We start from the raw sequence: 16,460 nt of genomic DNA, 5'->3' as shown, positions 1-16,460 counted from the left end.
GCCCAGCGCAAGGCCAGGCCCAGCCAAGGGCGCGCGCGCGCGCAGCACCGCACATGGGCTGTGTGCTTGTCGTGGGCCGCAAGGCCTGCACGGGTGCACGGCTTGTACGATGCGTGTGCGGGAAATCCTAATCCTATTAGGATTCGTGCGAAGATTAAAATCCTAATCCTATTAGATTTGCTTTGTTATTTAGAGTCCTAATAAAGTTCTAATTAACAAATCCACATCCTAGTAGGATTACAATTCCTTTTCCATACCTCTATAAATAAGGGCCTAGGGTCATTATTTGTATACACGATTCAAGTATTCAAAGTGATTTTGAAAGCAAAAATTCAGTCATATAATTGCCTACAATAGCCGAAATTTCTAAGTACCTTAAGGGCGATTCTAGTTGGTCAAGCTTAAGGCGGATCCGGACGTGCTGTGGACTATCTACGGAGGGACGACATTTGGAGTCCTAAAGACTTGTTTTTGTTCGGTTCGGGCGCAGCTAGGGAAGGCACGCAACAAAGTGTATGCATCTAAACTATGCTAAATGATTATGTGTAAATAATATGCTTTCCTGGCTTTATGGTTTTTCCGCATGATTTATGAATTGTCATATGTATCATAACCTAACAGTGGTATCACGAACCACTTATTATTTTCATAATCTAAATTGCATGAACATGGTTAAATATTACAAATTTGCAAGAATTAAAAGGGGTGATTAATTTTCGTAATTGTTAATTAATTGCAAATTGCGTTTATTTAATTATACGTACGCAGTTTTTCGGCAGTTTCTTCGTTACTCATCCAAATCGAGTGATTTTTGTGTCAATTCCGCATGTAAAAGGCATTCTAAAATTTTGACAAAAATAGTGTTTTTCGGCCGAACCCAGAATTCTCAAATTCGAAGCCTAACTATGACTTTTCGGAGGTTTTAGTTTTTCGAATGCAAAATTTCGTAAATTTAAGATGTTAAATTAAATATTTGCGATTCTTGTTGATAAATCTTGAATTTTTGATTGACCTACTGTATATGTTTAACAAGTTTGAATGCCTAGCCTTGTTAATTATGCAATCTAATTTGTAATTATGTTTAATTTGTTGAAAATTGGAATAATTTAGAATTAATTTGATTTTCATAATTAGTTATAATTTAATTAGATACCTATGATTAAAAACCACCATAAAAATTGTAAATTTATATTAAATTTTAAATTTTTATGACCTAGACTTGAATCCATGTTAATCGGAAATCAATTAAATAATAAATTTTCGATTTTTTCGCCCTAAAATTATGAAATTAATATTATTTATTAATTTGTCATTAATTTTGAATATAAATTTTTAATTTTATGCGACTCGCTCATATAACTTGCACACACAAAGCAATGGACGCTACGTGTTACCCTTAAGGGGTGTTGTATAGTGCGGGCATGCGACGACGAGCAAGGGAGCTCGTCGCCCATGCGGTACGAATGCAGCGAGCAAGGGCATGGTGCACGAGCACAAGGCAGCAGCCCTGCCTTATGTCGTGGGCTGTGAGCCATGGGCGTGTGGGCAGGGGCGAGAGCAAGGCACGAGCAGTCGCGTGTGGGCAGCAAGCGTGCTGCGCCACAGCGCGCACTGCCTCGCGCAAGCATGCGGAGCCTCGCGCGCAGCGAGAGCAAGCTCGCGTGCCACGAGCGCTACGCACATCGTCGATGGCTCGCGCGCAGCGAGCACCAGCTCGCATACTGCTGCCTCGTGCGATGAGCGCAAGCTCGCGTGCGGGAAAGGCAGGCGCGCAGCGAGCTATGGCTCGCATGTATCGAGCGCTGGCGAGCGAGCGCAGCGAGCGATGGCTCGCGTGCATCGAGCGCTGGCGCGCGCAGCGAGCACTGGCTCGCGTGTTCGATTGGCGCCTTGCGATGGTGAGCAGCAGCGATGCGACGCAGCGCATGGGCTGCGCGCACATGGCCAGCGATGGCTGTGTGCGTGTGGCCCTTGGGCGTGCGTTGCGTGGGATTGTTGCGTTGCGATTAGATCGTTTTGAAATTTTAATTTGAAATTTTCAGTTTACGTAATTTTAATTAATTTTAAAATTAATAATTTAAATTATTTTCTTGGATTTTAATTTTGAATATAGTAATTATAATGAATTTTATTTATTCTAATTATTTTACTAAAATTAAAATCATGAATTAATTTAAATACGACTGAAATTAAATTAAACTTTTTGGATTCAATTATAAATTTATATGAGCTTTAAATTTTAATTAAATTTGTATGGTTCCGGTTAGACTAGAAATACATTTTTATGTTTAAAATTAGTAAAGCATATGAATTTATTGGTTTAAGTGGGAGCCCTTTTTAGTCATAAACTCTTGATTAGGTCTACAAATCCTTAAGGTTAAAACAACTTGATTAGAATTAATAAGGACTGAATAATTTATAGATTATTGGTGCCCTTGATTAATTGCTGCAAATGTTTATGTGATGCATAATGTGTTTTACTAACCAGCTATGTGGGCCATTCATGATAATGAATGGGTGAATGGTATATATTGTATATGTACTGTTTTGCAGGTTATGAAGTGACTAGTATGGCCCAAATAGGATAGAAAATATGGTCTGCGTACCATTAATTTGAATGTAATTGGTCTGAAGTACCAAAGTTGTTTTTCAATTCAAATATGGTCTGCGTACCATCAAATAGTTGTAATTAGTTTTAATTATAGCTTATCCTATTTGAAGAAAATGGTGCCTCCCACGGATATTTTCAAGACGGACTTTGAAGTTAAAGCTTCAAGATGAAGTCGGGCCATACTAGATCACATTTATCTTATGCATGTTTTAAGTTATTTATTGCTTTTAAATATGTCTTAAAATGCATGAGATCAAAAGCTTGATTATGTTGCATGATTAAGGATTTTAGTTCACTTAAAATCTAACCAACATAGTAAGAGCCTTAAGTTCCAAACTTAAAAATTGAGTTAAAAGGTGCCATGCCAAAATATACACTTGCTTGGATATCCTTTACATCAATCTAGTAATAGTTTTCGCTCAGCGAGGTGTTACTTATTGGTCCTAAAGGGGCAAGGTACACAAATAATTGTGAGTACATGTTAGTTTTGGTGAAACTCAACGATATAAGTAAGGAGTCCTTTTATGTCGTGGCAAAATCGATAGGTTTACCTAATAAGTTCTTAGACGTCCTATCAACCAAGAATAGTTTCTAGACTATTAGCAAAAGGCTTTTGCTTACCTAAGATGTTTTAGGACTAAGTCGACAAACTGTGCTTAGTTCTTCAATGATTTTAGGATCTTGGAATCATTTTATTCACACCTGCCGGAACACATAACTTGAATAAAATGCTTAATGAACATTGAATTATGCATGTATGCTAGAATTTAAGTTTATTAAGAGAAACTGTGAATGGTTATTTATTTGTTTATTCTTTTCAATTGTAGTTTTAAATATGGCAAACAACAATTCATTCAACATTCGATCAATTCTCGAAAAGGAGAAGTTGAGCGGGAAAAACTTCCTTGACTGGCAAAGGAACTTGCAAATAGTTCTTATGCAGGAAGAAAAGGAGTATGTCCTAGAAGAGGCGATGCCCGAAGCCGCAGGCGACGGGGTCACTCAGGCAGCCCTCAATCGTTGGATTGATGCCAACAAGGATGTGAAATGTCTAATGCTCGCCACCATGAGTGCAGATCTGCAGAAAACGTTCATCAACTCAGATGCTTTCACAATCATCAGTGAGTTGAAGAACAGGTTCCAAGATCTGGCTCGAGTCGAAAGATTCGAGACTCATAGGCAAATTCTTGAGACCAAGCTTAAGAAAGGCGAGCCCGTAAGTCCACATGTTCTCAAAATGATTGGACTCATTGAGAATATGAGTCGGCTGGATCAGCAATTTTCTCAGGAAATGGCTATAGACACCATCCTCCATTCTCTTCATAGCGGGTATGATCAGTTCAAACTGAACTACAGTATAAATAGTCTGGACAAAACGCTCACTAAGCTTCACGGTATGCTGAAGACCGCTGAAAAGACGCTCAAAAGTGATAAACAGGATGTGCTTATGGTGCGTGGGGGCAAGTTCAAGAAATCTGGAAAGAAGAGGAATGCTAAGAAAGGTGGCAACAAGGCCAGCCCAACTAAGCAAACTGGCGCCAAATCTGTAAAGAGGAAGGTCAGTCAACCCATTTCTGAATCCGAATGCTTCTACTGCAAGAAGAAGGGGCATTGGAAGAGAGATTGCTTGAAGCTAAAGGAAGATCAGAAGAACGGAACAGTCGTTCCATCTTCAGGTATTTTCGTTATAGAGTGTATACTTGCTAATTCAACTTCTTGGGTATTAGATACAGGTTGTGGCTCACACTTATGTTCCAATCCACAGGGACTAAGAAGAAGTAGAAAGTTAAGCAAGGGTGAAGTCGACCTACGAGTGGAAAATGGAGCACGGATTGCTGCATTAGCTGTAGGAACTTATTATTTGTCGTTGCCCTCCGGGCTAGTTTTGGAACTGGAAGAGTGTTTCCATCTTCCAAGTCTTACTAAAAACATCATTTCAGTTTCTTGCTTAGATGCTAAGGGATTTTCCTTTTTAATAAAAGACAATAGTTGTTCGTTTTATTTTAAAGAGATGTTTTATGGATCTGCTAGATTAGTCAATGGACTTTATTTATTAGATCACGACAAACAAGTATATAACATAAATACCAAAAGGCCAAAAAGGATGATTCAGATCTCACCTATCTGTGGCATTGTCGATTAGGCCATATAAACTTGAAACGCTTAGAAAGACTTCAAAAGGAAGGAATTCTAGAACCATTTGACTTAGAGGATTATGGTAAATGCAAATCATGTTTACTTGGCAAAATGACAAAGCAACCTTTCTCTAAAGTTGGAGAAAGAGCAAATGAACTATTGGGTTTAATCCATACAGATGTATGTGGACCAATGAGTACAAATGCTAGAGGTGGTTTCAGCTACTTTATCACTTTCACTGATGACTTCAGTAGATATGGTTATGTCTACCTAATGAAGCATAAGTCTGAATCCAAGACCTCTAAAGTACTCGACTCAAAAGATCGCTCTGCCTCAATTGAATGGGGGCTAGCGCAAGCATCCATGACCTCTAAAGTACTCGACTTGACCCTCCCTAAAGCGAACTAACTCACTTAAAGACTTTCTTTCACCACTAGACATAGTCGTTCGCTTAAAGACCTTCTTTCACCACTAGACACAGTCATGATCGCCAACAAGTAGTAAGGGCAGTAAGCTTGCAATAAAGAGGATTGGTCTACGGCATCGCCCCATCGTTCCTTCGAACTCAGGGCACCCGTCCATGGTAATTCAAATGCTTGCTAATCCCCTTTGAAAAAAAAACATAAAAAAAATGGTACATTGTCAATAGGACTTGGCACTTAACCAAGGCTCACCCTACTCAGACATATGACACGGGCATCTAAAATCGAAATCTGAAAACATTATTAATGGGAAGACATAACAGTAACTGGGGGCTAAAAATTGAAATGAAAGAGATAGGGAAGGAACTAAGTATACCTCGACCTTTTATACAGACATACACCAAGTACATCTAAGTCAATTTGAAAACGGTTTATATTCCCGCAATTTTGGAAAAGATGGCCCTAAAAGCCTAAAGCATATGCCAAACGGGCACAAGTATGTCTTGACGCCTGCACCCTGGCTTCCAGCAAATCCTTAGACAGCATTCCAAAAATCGTAACAGTATTTTGATTCACTCATGTAATCCTGTAACGAACCCTTCTATAAGTCAACTTACTTAGGACACCTCGGATTGTACATAGTAGGACTCGGATTTCAAATAATTTTCAAAGACTTCTTCGAACATAATAAAGTGTCATTGGTTTAATCTAAGTATGCATTTATCTCGATGTTGCAAGTGAGTCAAAAAGATCTATAAATATGATTATGGGTAAAGAAAGGCACCAAGCTTTTGGTCAAGGCACACTTCAACGTATGATTACCTTGACCATGGCAATGTCGCACAATACGACATTTACAAGAAAAGTAGCAGGTCACTACTCGAACGTACCTCGCACTAAACGAGTCTGGTTCAAACTATTCATGATCCATGTCACCATGAATGCATAAAGACGTATGCAAGGCATTATAGCCCCAAGTCAATCCCGTAGCTACAGTTGGAGGCTTGAGAAAAAACACTCTAAAAATGCTCGAAATGACGATTTCATCGCAAATTCTCGACGCTAATGCTATACATATGTCATAGGGGCACAATCCTAAGCTTTAATCGTGTAAAACGAACCTTAGAATGGCTACAACCCCTCCCAAATTCTAAGCACTACTTAGAATATATAAAGTCACCCCACTAACAAGGGTAACTGAAAATCGCGAGTCACCAAAACTCCGATTAAACTACTGCACCTAACGCTCGCCCTATAAGCGCCCGTTACACGGTCTACCTCGTTCCAAAGCAAAAGCGAAAGGAAAAAATCAAGAAAGAAAAAAACTGTCAAAATACTGCCCAGAAATCAATTTCAACGCCCAGAGCTGGGCGCCGATATCTTTAACGCCCCAGCCTGGGCGCTGAATCTTTTTGCTAGTCACGTTTTGCCCAGATATAAAAAAAAGGGAAGAAACACCTATGAATCCTCGCATCGAACGAAGTAATAAGCCGTGCAAACCCACGCAGAAGATGCTACACTTGTTCGAACACCTGAACGAGGCATGATGAAGTACTCCAATACAAAAAATAATAATACCCCAACACCTGGAGCAATGTTCTAAGACACGCCGTTAGGCCACACAAGCCTACGTCGCACCATAAATTTAACCGTCCCACGGTACAAGTCTAAAAAAAAAAGTAAGGCATATTGCACTAATGTAGGCACGACCAAAGAGCATGTGTAAAAGAGGCAAAAATTACTTATCGCCCAAATTCAAAATGCAAGCCACACTACTTCTACATTAAGGATTGAAAGTAGCAAAGTATTACCTACCACGAAAGGGATAGCTCGCACCTACACGAGCGGAACCCCAGGGCATCTTTCTCGAAAGAACCTACAAAAATCGTACGCCAAAAGGAAGCATCCCAACATGCATACTTGGGGGCTCCAAGCTACGAAACAACCATAGCAAAATAAAAAATCTCGAAGCAAATGTTTGAACAAACGAAAGGGCACGATGTTTGAGCCCACTTCATGAATGGGCCTGAACCCTATCAAGCTTCTAAGAAAACTATTCAAAATCAGTCATTGCTAAAAAAAAATGATGATTCAAGCAAACTGATTAATGGACCGCACACAACGGCCATTCTATGAACGCTCGTTTGCACATACATATCATCATTCTAAGTATCGAACATTCACGAACGCGTTCAAAAGGAAAAAATATATATACAAGAGCGATCAAAGTCTTACGCCTCAAGGTATGTTCCTCGGGCCAAATAGACTCGCCCGGCTATTACAATAACTGTACACCTTAAGAGCAACATTTCCTTAAAATAAACGCCCCAAAGCGACAAGCACCGTAGTCCACCAATTGGCTACGGCTTCTCAAGAAAATCATCACGTTCTAAAACAAAGAAAAAAACAAAAGAAAAGAGAATACATAGAACTTCCAAGTGAAATAAACGAATGAACAAGAGGCCAACTGTGTCATCAAAAGACCAGCCCAAACAACACTTTCAACGCCCCACCTGGGCGTGAATTATTTCAACGCCCAGGCCTGGGCGCCGAAAATGAACCCAGGCTCAAAAAAGGCCCTAATTTCTATTGGGCCCTGCCGCATCCATTTGACTCGAAAATTACCGATTTCCTTACTGAAAGTCGCACCTTACGACTTTGTCAAGAATAGCACACCACTACAAAGATCGCTCGCACTTACGACCGCGATCCCAAACACGATCAAAGACATTACAAAATGCGTAGGAACCTCTTTGACAAAAAATGACCGCCAAGCACGAGTGCTTGGGGGCTTGAAGGAAAATATATATTATGCAAAGTAAAAACAATATTCCCAGACTAGGCTGTACGAAGTCCCGTGTTTGGGTGTCCAAAAAATAAAACCAGTTTACGACCTCAAGACAAAGGTCGCCATTGACACTTATACATAGTCCCCTAATCAAGGACCCAGGTAGTGGCAAAATTGAGCCATAAAGACTAGCTCAAAACCATGAAAGAAGATGACCACAAGACAATGGTCCGTCTAAGCACGTTGTCAACCCACATTCAGGTTGCAACTAAATCCGAATATCCCTCAAAAGAATTCGCTCCTGCAAGAATGAATGAAAAGAAATTCTCAAAAGAAATCACAAGAAAAAAATGAAATAGGCACTACTACAAATCCCGCGTTTTAGCGACGCCTTTTAGGCCTTTTTTCGACAGCCAAAGGCGTCCAGAAATTTACCCTCGACGCCTACACAAGTGCGTCGTCAAAATGTTAGTCGATATTTCTCGACGCCTTTTTGTGTCAATAGAGTAGACGCTTTTTATCGTCCCTCTTCAGTTTAGGCGTCGATATTCTCGACGCTTTAAGGCGTCTAGAAATTTTGTTTTCGCATCGAGAATGTCAACTGACCCGCCTCATCCAAATTCACCTATGTAATATTCTTGACGCTTAAAGGCGTCGGGAAATTTGTGTTCCCTGGAAATTTTAATTTAATTCAGCCTAATTTTTTGTATAATTTTTTTTCCACCTATATAAATGCAAAAATAAATATATAAATAAACTTTATTCATCAATGAAACCTGGGTTCTGAATAATTGGTATCCAATCAATTATGTAACATTGAAATTGCCTTATACAAATGTAGAAGTACATAATTAAAATCCATCGTACACGATAATGTTACTAATTAACCAAAATCCATAGTACATGATAATGTTACTAACCAAATTCCATCGTATATAAATGTTACTAACTAAATATTCCAAAAGATCATCAAAAATACAAATTGTATCTACTAAACAGAATAACTAAAACCTAGAAAAACTAGGATCTATAATAGTGGTAGTAGTAGCTTATATGAAACTCAAGTGGGTCTTTTCCTTCATTCTCATCTTGCTCCTTATCACGTTGGACGATCTGAAAAGAAAAAAACAAAATGAAGTATAGAGAGAAAGGAAGAGAGAGATGTAGATAGAGTTACATACCAATAGGAAAATGGAAGTAGACATGGTCAAACAGAGAAGCGGTTTCCTTCCATACTCATCCAAAAGTTCACACAAGAGCGGAAGTACATGAATAATTTGAAGCCAGGAAACCTGCAAAGTAAAATGTTATATCAAAATAACATAATTCCATTCCCAACACTGCTTATAGAAACAACTTATTCAGCCAAGAACATGCTGGAAATGGATAAACCCTCAATTTATTCAGTCAAAACCACAAAATCAGTACACCAAACCCCGAAAATCAAATCTGCAGCCAACGGAATTTAATTCAAAAGCAAAGAATCCATATCAAGCATCATTTTAAGAGGGAAATGGGGGAGAGAAATCTGTGCAAGTATAATAGAATATAATTTTAATCAAATTAAACTATATCTTGCTAAAACATAATCCATGTTAATATCTGCACCAGGTCCCCACCAAAGTTTGTCTTTAGAACTAATAAAGGAGCATGGATGTGGCCCAACCAAAATCTATTGAATTCTTTAGGTATAAACTACTTGAGGTAAAATTTACCACAACCTGAAACCTAACAGCTATTGTCTACTGCTGGTTGAAAGTTAGACTATTTTCATATATTGTACAACATGCAACTAAGATGCATCAAAAACTCCAGCATCCAATAACAGATAAAAACCAGTTACTTTGTTAAATAAAAGTTAGAATCATAACACCAGTATGAAAACTTATTTGGCATAGGAAATGAGAAATTCAAACTTTTCCTTCTTCTAAAAGAAGTCATGTTAACAACTTCTTCGGCAAATTTCTTGAAGGAATAATAAACCTCATGCTGCACTTTTTGTGAATTAGAAACTCCGGAAAACTAACTTTTTGTCAGATTTAATTGGGCTTAAGAGAACACCTGAAAATTGCAAAATGAAATACAATATCAACTCAAATTCTGTAATAAGTATGTAAATTTTAGAACCTAAATCACACATGATTGAATGGCATGAGAATTCTCAAAGAGGTCAAACAACACATGGTACTCAAAGAAGAGAAAAATGAAAGAAAACATGTAAAACTCAACAGGACTGAAGTTGCTAATACTCAACCAAGACTGAAGAAGGTGCAACAAACCTAAATAAAAGTAATTTGTAGGTGATAAATCACTAAAGCTTATACTAATAGCTTCTAAAATAACAAATGAGTTGCTTTTGTGCAGCTTGAGTCATAACAGGATGCGAGGCTCTCTCAAGTCTGCGAAGAACAGAGGTAAAGAAGGGAAAAGATATAGAAAACGGGAAATTAGAAAGACTAAAAATTTACAGGCTATAATTTCATCCCAAATTAAGTAAACCAAGCTATTGACTACCTCTTACAAGCAACGCGACTGCTCAAAGACGGTACCAGGCCCTAGACAAGCAATTAAGGCCAATAGTTTGAAGTCCCCTTGGGGTAGAGGCACCTTCATTCGAGAAACATAAAGGTACAATAACACCTAACTAAGTTCTTGACAGAAAGCAATTCGAAAAGGTTGAAAAGTGAACTTATAAGTTGTAGTTTGGCATACCCGCCCTCTTTAATCACCTAATTGAATATGCTCTTGTAAACACCTAATACAAGCACTTTTTAGCAAATCATTCATTCTTTCTAGGAATTCAAAAAGATTCAAGTTTTATATAGAAATATCAAATGCTTGACCAGAGGGGTGAAGTAATGGTATTAAGATAACACACACACACTTATGAAACGGCACCCCCAATAATTTACTATTACTACTACTGGAATCTTCTTTAACCCCTTTTGATTCCATTATAACATTCAATTAGATAGTTAATGATAAAAGGCCAAATATAAATATGAAGGCCTAGATAAATTACCAATACCAATCTAGATAGTTAATGATAATAAGTCCTACATAAATTAGATACTCAAAATTTACAAAAAGAGTGCAACTTTGTGAGATTTATATAACTCAGGAATGGTGTTTTATTATATGGAATAGACTATCTCTTCCCAGACATTGTTTCATAAAATGGTTGAGTAGTTCAAACAGACTGCAAACAACTCTTATGGTCGGTAATGTTTGTTTACTGATGGTCTAATGATTTAAGAAGTTTGACAGAAATATGGACTAGTAACAGGCTAACACAAAGTAGTAAGAAAATCACCTTTCCGGCAGCACCAGACACACAGAGACAAATACCTAATATCCTTTATGAGGAGATCCAACCTCATAGAAACCAGTATTTTGATCATCTTCTAAAAAAATATGGACATGGATTGCAACATTATTAGCCTTTAAGGGAAACATGGTTATCGGATCAAACTAGAAGAGGGCAAAGTTGCTTAGTAGTAATATGTTTTATAACCAATGAAGTATTAGCGATAGTTTTTTTTTTGGTAAATAAGATATATTTATTACCAAAAGGTAGAAACCACACAATATTCAACCAACGAAACAAGAAGCAAAGGGCGCACAAACCCGCAACCCAAGCTAAAACGCAAAGCAAAAAACAACAGTCAAAACTACAAACAAGCCATCCGCAGCTACAACAAAGACGCAGCAGCAGCAGCAGCAAAGAGTAGCAGCAGAACCTAGCAAAGAAAGCAGCAGTGCAACCAGAAAAGAAGCAAAGCACCAGAACCACGCTTCAGCAAACAGGACAGCAACAACAATAGAGAAGCACAGACCAGAACTTGCAACAGAGTGAGGCTGAAGTATTAGCGATAGTTGATGACAAGGATACTTCATATTATTATGTATTTCCGGATATTAGGCTTATGATACTTCTACCATTATATATAAGATAATACCTACATTTTTAACAAAACAAAAATTAAAGAAACAAGAGGAAGAGATAATGTACCTAATTGCCACACAATAGCAAATCTCGCCAAAAAAGTCTCAAATGTTGCAAAGTACTGGTCATTTACACGCATTTTCACACACTAATGAAAGATATGCAATTCTAAAAACTCAAAAGTATCGTCTAAAAGAGGGCATGAAGCTAAATACCCTTGATAAGATGGTTAAAGCATATATCTCCAGCTATACCTGAAATTTGCAAAATAAAAATGACAAATAACAGGTCTGCCTGTATATATCTAAAATAAGCACGTAAACATGACCACTTGAATCCTATATAAAGGGCTTAAGAGATACAATTGAGAAAGGCAGACATGTAATAATTCTATTCAAGCAGGAATCTGAAATTTAGCTAACTAGTAAAACAAAGAATGTGATCCCAGAAAAAAAATGAAGGATCAAGCCACAAAAGATTTTGTAGCATAACATGTAAAACCCAAACGAAAAATATTAAAATTCAAGTATACAATGAAAATACTCCATGTAACATCTGCATTTTATTATTTTTATGTACTCAAAAGTCAGAATGATCCCTGAGAAGTATATTTTTATGACCTAACTTATTTCATAACTTCATATCAACCCCACACAGCCACACATATATGCTAAAATACATGAAAAATTATCATTAAGTTTGTATCCAGCAAAAACAAGTCAAAAAAGCTAAGAGAAAGGATGCCATCAATTCCCATGATACCCTTAAAATGGATTCACTACATTAGATATTACACCAAAAACCTAAATCAGATGTCCAATGCTCAAATCATCTAACGAATTAAATATGTTACATTCGACCAAAAACAAAATAAAATTCCATTATGAAAACCCTGAATCAAAATCTAAGTTATAGACCAAAAATTTCAAATTGACATATAGTTAGGGGTGTTCAAAATCTGAAACTATGCTCAATTAAACGTAGATGCCACACAGGTACAGAAGTAAAGAAAATTGACAAAGTATAGAAGATTTATCATTTCAGCAATTGACATAAGAGAGAATATAGAAACTAACGCATAAAACCAAAGAATTCTGAACTGGATAGAAATTTCATACCTTAAAATCGAGATGGAATTTTCGGCAAAGAATTTTGTTTTGTTAGATCGATCTGGAACAAAAATTCATTAACTAGAACAAGATATGGAACAAAAATTATAACTTGAGGAAATAACCTAACATCTCAACAAATTCAGAACATGGGAGACAATTAATACCTCAAAATGTTTGAATTTTGTTTACAGCTTGTTGTAATTCTTATAATTGCGGCAAATTCTTCGAGCGCGGAGTAGATCGAGAACTTTTGAGGCTGAGAAGGGAGAGAGTTGTTGGGGGTTAGGGTTGAGAGAAAAGTAGAAGATGATTAAGAAAGAGAAAGAGGAGTGGGGCGGGTTTCTTTTCCTTGGCCATGTGCAGAGCAGGTGGTATTTGGCTGAATTGTCGACGCCAGAAGTAGACGACAATTAGGTGGACATCAAATGGCGTCGACAAAACACGGATACTGCAATCTTAGCCTAACGCTATAAGGCAGGTGTCGAGGCCTAGGCGTCGAGATAACACACATTTTGTAGTAGTGAGGGACTTGCCCACCTCAATCAGGCAAGACCGCGGCACGCGAATCCCAAATCAAAAGACGAATTCAGGTTCGCTCACCTCTAGCGAGCGGGGCGTCCACCCTTAGCGGACAGGGCTCGCCCACCTTCAGCGGGCGGGGTCTGCGTCACTAGCCGCGCAGGTCCTCAGTTTTCGAAAAAATAAAGTCTTCAAAATTAAAACAGGCTCGCCATCTTCAGCCGGCGGGGTCTACGGCGCAAACCACGTAGGTCCTTATTTTCAAAAAAGCAAAACAAATTTCAAAATAGATTCGTCCACTTCTATCGGACGGGGTGTCCACCCTTAGCGGACAAGGTTTGCCATCTTTAGCCGGCGGGGTCTACGTCACAAACCGCGTAGGTCCTTATTTTCAAATTTCAAAAACAGATTCGTCCACTTCTATCGGACGGGGTGTCCACCCTTAGCGGACAGGCTCGCCATCTTTAGCCGGCAGGGTCTGTGCCATTAAACCGCGCAGGTCCTTAGTCGCTGCAACTATAACTTTTGCTGGATTTTCCTTTGTTTTACGTCCTATAAAAACAAGGGTGCTGGATTTTCCTTCGTTTTACGTCCTATAAAAACAAGGGTGCTTGATTTTTCTTCGTTTTACGTCCTATAAAAACAAGGGGGTTTTCTCGTTTAACTAGCCTTGAAAATGAGAATCTTTAAAAACATTTTTACCTCGTGATTAGGCTTGGCCAGGCCTAATTACACTTTACAGCTTTGATTTCGAAAAACTCTGTATCTACTCCCAATGACAAAGTGAGGGAGTTTCTACGCACCTTTAGATCCTTCCAATGACAAAGTGAGGAAGTTTCTATACTATCAGTTGACAAATCCCAATGACACGTGAGGGATATGTCGACGCTTCAAGTGATGACCCTTAAGTCAAATGTTATCACTCGGGGGCTCGTGAGACCCTCGCAAAACAGGTCACAATACACCATGGCTTGTGTGACGCACTCCGTCTAATACTTTGACCATCGTCTTACTCCAAGACTCAGTCAAAGTGGGGGCTAACTGTAGACACCTACTTTTGTCCCCATTCCCAAAAGGGAAAGGTTCGATGATGAAAGCATAAATCTCCACTTGACAACGCATCTCCTATAAAATAAACGAATCTCAATTCCCCTTTTCATTTCACCCGAAACCTGCTATTTATGGAAACCCTGCTAAAAATAGTAACTGCCGTAAAAGGTAGCTTCTAAAAGTGGCAAATCATAAAAGATAGAAACCTGTCAGAATTAGGTGTTGCATTCCAACATAAATCCTAAATGAGATAGAAAACTGCGAGAATCCTATTCCTAATATGATTCGGAAATAAGAGTTACGTATTAATTGAAATCCTAACGAGCCTAGAGTTCGTAACGGGCCCAGACGCATTCCGTCATAAAATTGATACGCGCTAAAAGACTCGAATTAATCTCAAACTCTACGGATTTCAGGAATCCGAATCTGACTAAAGAAAACAGCCCAGACCCTATTTTCAACGCTTGGCTCTGGGCGCCGAAATCTTCGGCGCCCAGGCCTGGGCGCTGAAAATACATGGGTACGTGTTTTTTTCTAATTCTTTATGGATTAGAACTCTGCAATTCTATCTTTCCACGAACTCTTCCCTATAAATATACCCCTAAATTCGACGTGAAAAGAACACACAACACATAATTATATTCTGAGTATTGACTCTAACCCTTAGCCTAAGCCTCACGCTGCGAAATTGTTCACGCGTTCTGTCGCAATCGATCCATAAATCGAACAGAACGTATCCTGTCCCATGATTGAGATTCGTTAAATAAAAAGGAGAAATAGAAAAGTCAAAGTGGTTAGTTTTCTGAGAACCGTGACGCACCTCTCAAGGGTGCGTCGTAATGTGCCCCTTTTCGATGATTTAATTGCTTTCCTCGCCCTTTTTATGAATTGTTAAACTAACTAAATCTGATTGTTCTATCACGCCTAACAAATATAATATTTTTGGGAAATCGGATTATCATGCTAGGTCCCTTAATGCTATTTAAATCAGATAATCACGATCGAATTAGTATTATATGTTTCATATTGCTAAAATTAACTCAGATTAGTTTAATAGTTAACGCATGTCCCTTCAATTATTTATGCTGAGCTAGTAAGGATATCCTGCCTCTGGAGTTATCGACGAGCGAAGTACTCCTCTCGGTAGTTACAGTCCCCCGAACCCTCAATCTCTACCTTGCGGGTGTATGTTGAGAGATCCCCACACCAGGGATCACAAGGGAACCTACGGCCGTCGTGGTCAAACATAATTGCACTCCCTTTATGTCACAATAACCGGGTTTTGTCAGTTTTTCTCATTGTCGTTAAAAACTGAATGGCGACTCCTATATTACTAGTCAATTGGGTGTAAACTCACAGGAAATCCAATTACACTTGATTGAATAAAAAGAATCGTCACACCCACGAGGGACGAGGTCACGCATTAGCCTCGTGCTTTTTCGACCCCCTCACAGTTTGGTATTCAGAGCAAAGGTTCTGGACCATAAGTGCTAAACCTTACGGGTTTTGCACGAAATAGAATTCATTAGGCTTTAAGAAAAGAGATTTTAGGGAATAAGTTAAAATGAATATGTTAAAATCATGTTAAGTAAAATGAAATGAGTGTGAGTGTAGGAATGGGCTAAAAAGGGATTATTTTCCTGTTATTTATGTTTTCCTTATTGAATATGTTATGTGAAATATTGATTATCGAGGTTACTAAGGATGCCACGAACGAAGCTCACATCAAACGCAACATTCACAATGACGTCATCCACAAGGATGTCGCCCATGATGACCCCTATGACGACCAATCTATTGAAGACCATAAGGTGATGATGGAATGATTAGGAACTGCAAGTACGATGTCAACTGAATTGGTCAAAGATTCTCGGAA

The 16,460-nt window shown here is 38.5% G+C and overlaps 1 long non-coding RNA gene across 5 annotated transcripts; it reads right to left on the bottom strand.

Moving 5' to 3' along the window:
- Positions 1-8,779: 8,779 nt before the first annotated feature.
- Positions 8,780-13,485, bottom strand: LOC110788780 (uncharacterized). Of its 5 annotated transcripts, none has more exons than XR_008921641.1 (6): positions 13,180-13,485; positions 13,022-13,093; positions 12,119-12,157; positions 11,970-12,024; positions 9,139-10,018; positions 8,780-9,070 (listed from the first exon to the last, which is right to left on the bottom strand). It is a non-coding gene; the product is annotated as an uncharacterized lncRNA (long non-coding RNA). The 5 variants fall into 5 exon arrangements; XR_008921643.1 differs by lacking the exon at positions 11,970-12,024 and having other exon boundaries at positions 9,139-9,249; positions 9,941-10,018; positions 13,180-13,476; XR_008921639.1 differs by lacking the exon at positions 11,970-12,024 and having other exon boundaries at positions 13,180-13,482.
- Positions 13,486-16,460: the final 2,975 nt, after the last annotated feature.

The sequence above is a fragment of the Spinacia oleracea genome, chromosome 5 (assembly GCF_020520425.1).
Source record: "Spinacia oleracea cultivar Varoflay chromosome 5, BTI_SOV_V1, whole genome shotgun sequence".
In the NCBI taxonomy this organism is placed as follows: Eukaryota; Viridiplantae; Streptophyta; class Magnoliopsida; order Caryophyllales; family Amaranthaceae; genus Spinacia; species Spinacia oleracea.
The sequence above is the reverse complement of the archived record's forward strand: the minus strand, read 5'-3'. Positions and strand labels throughout refer to the sequence as shown.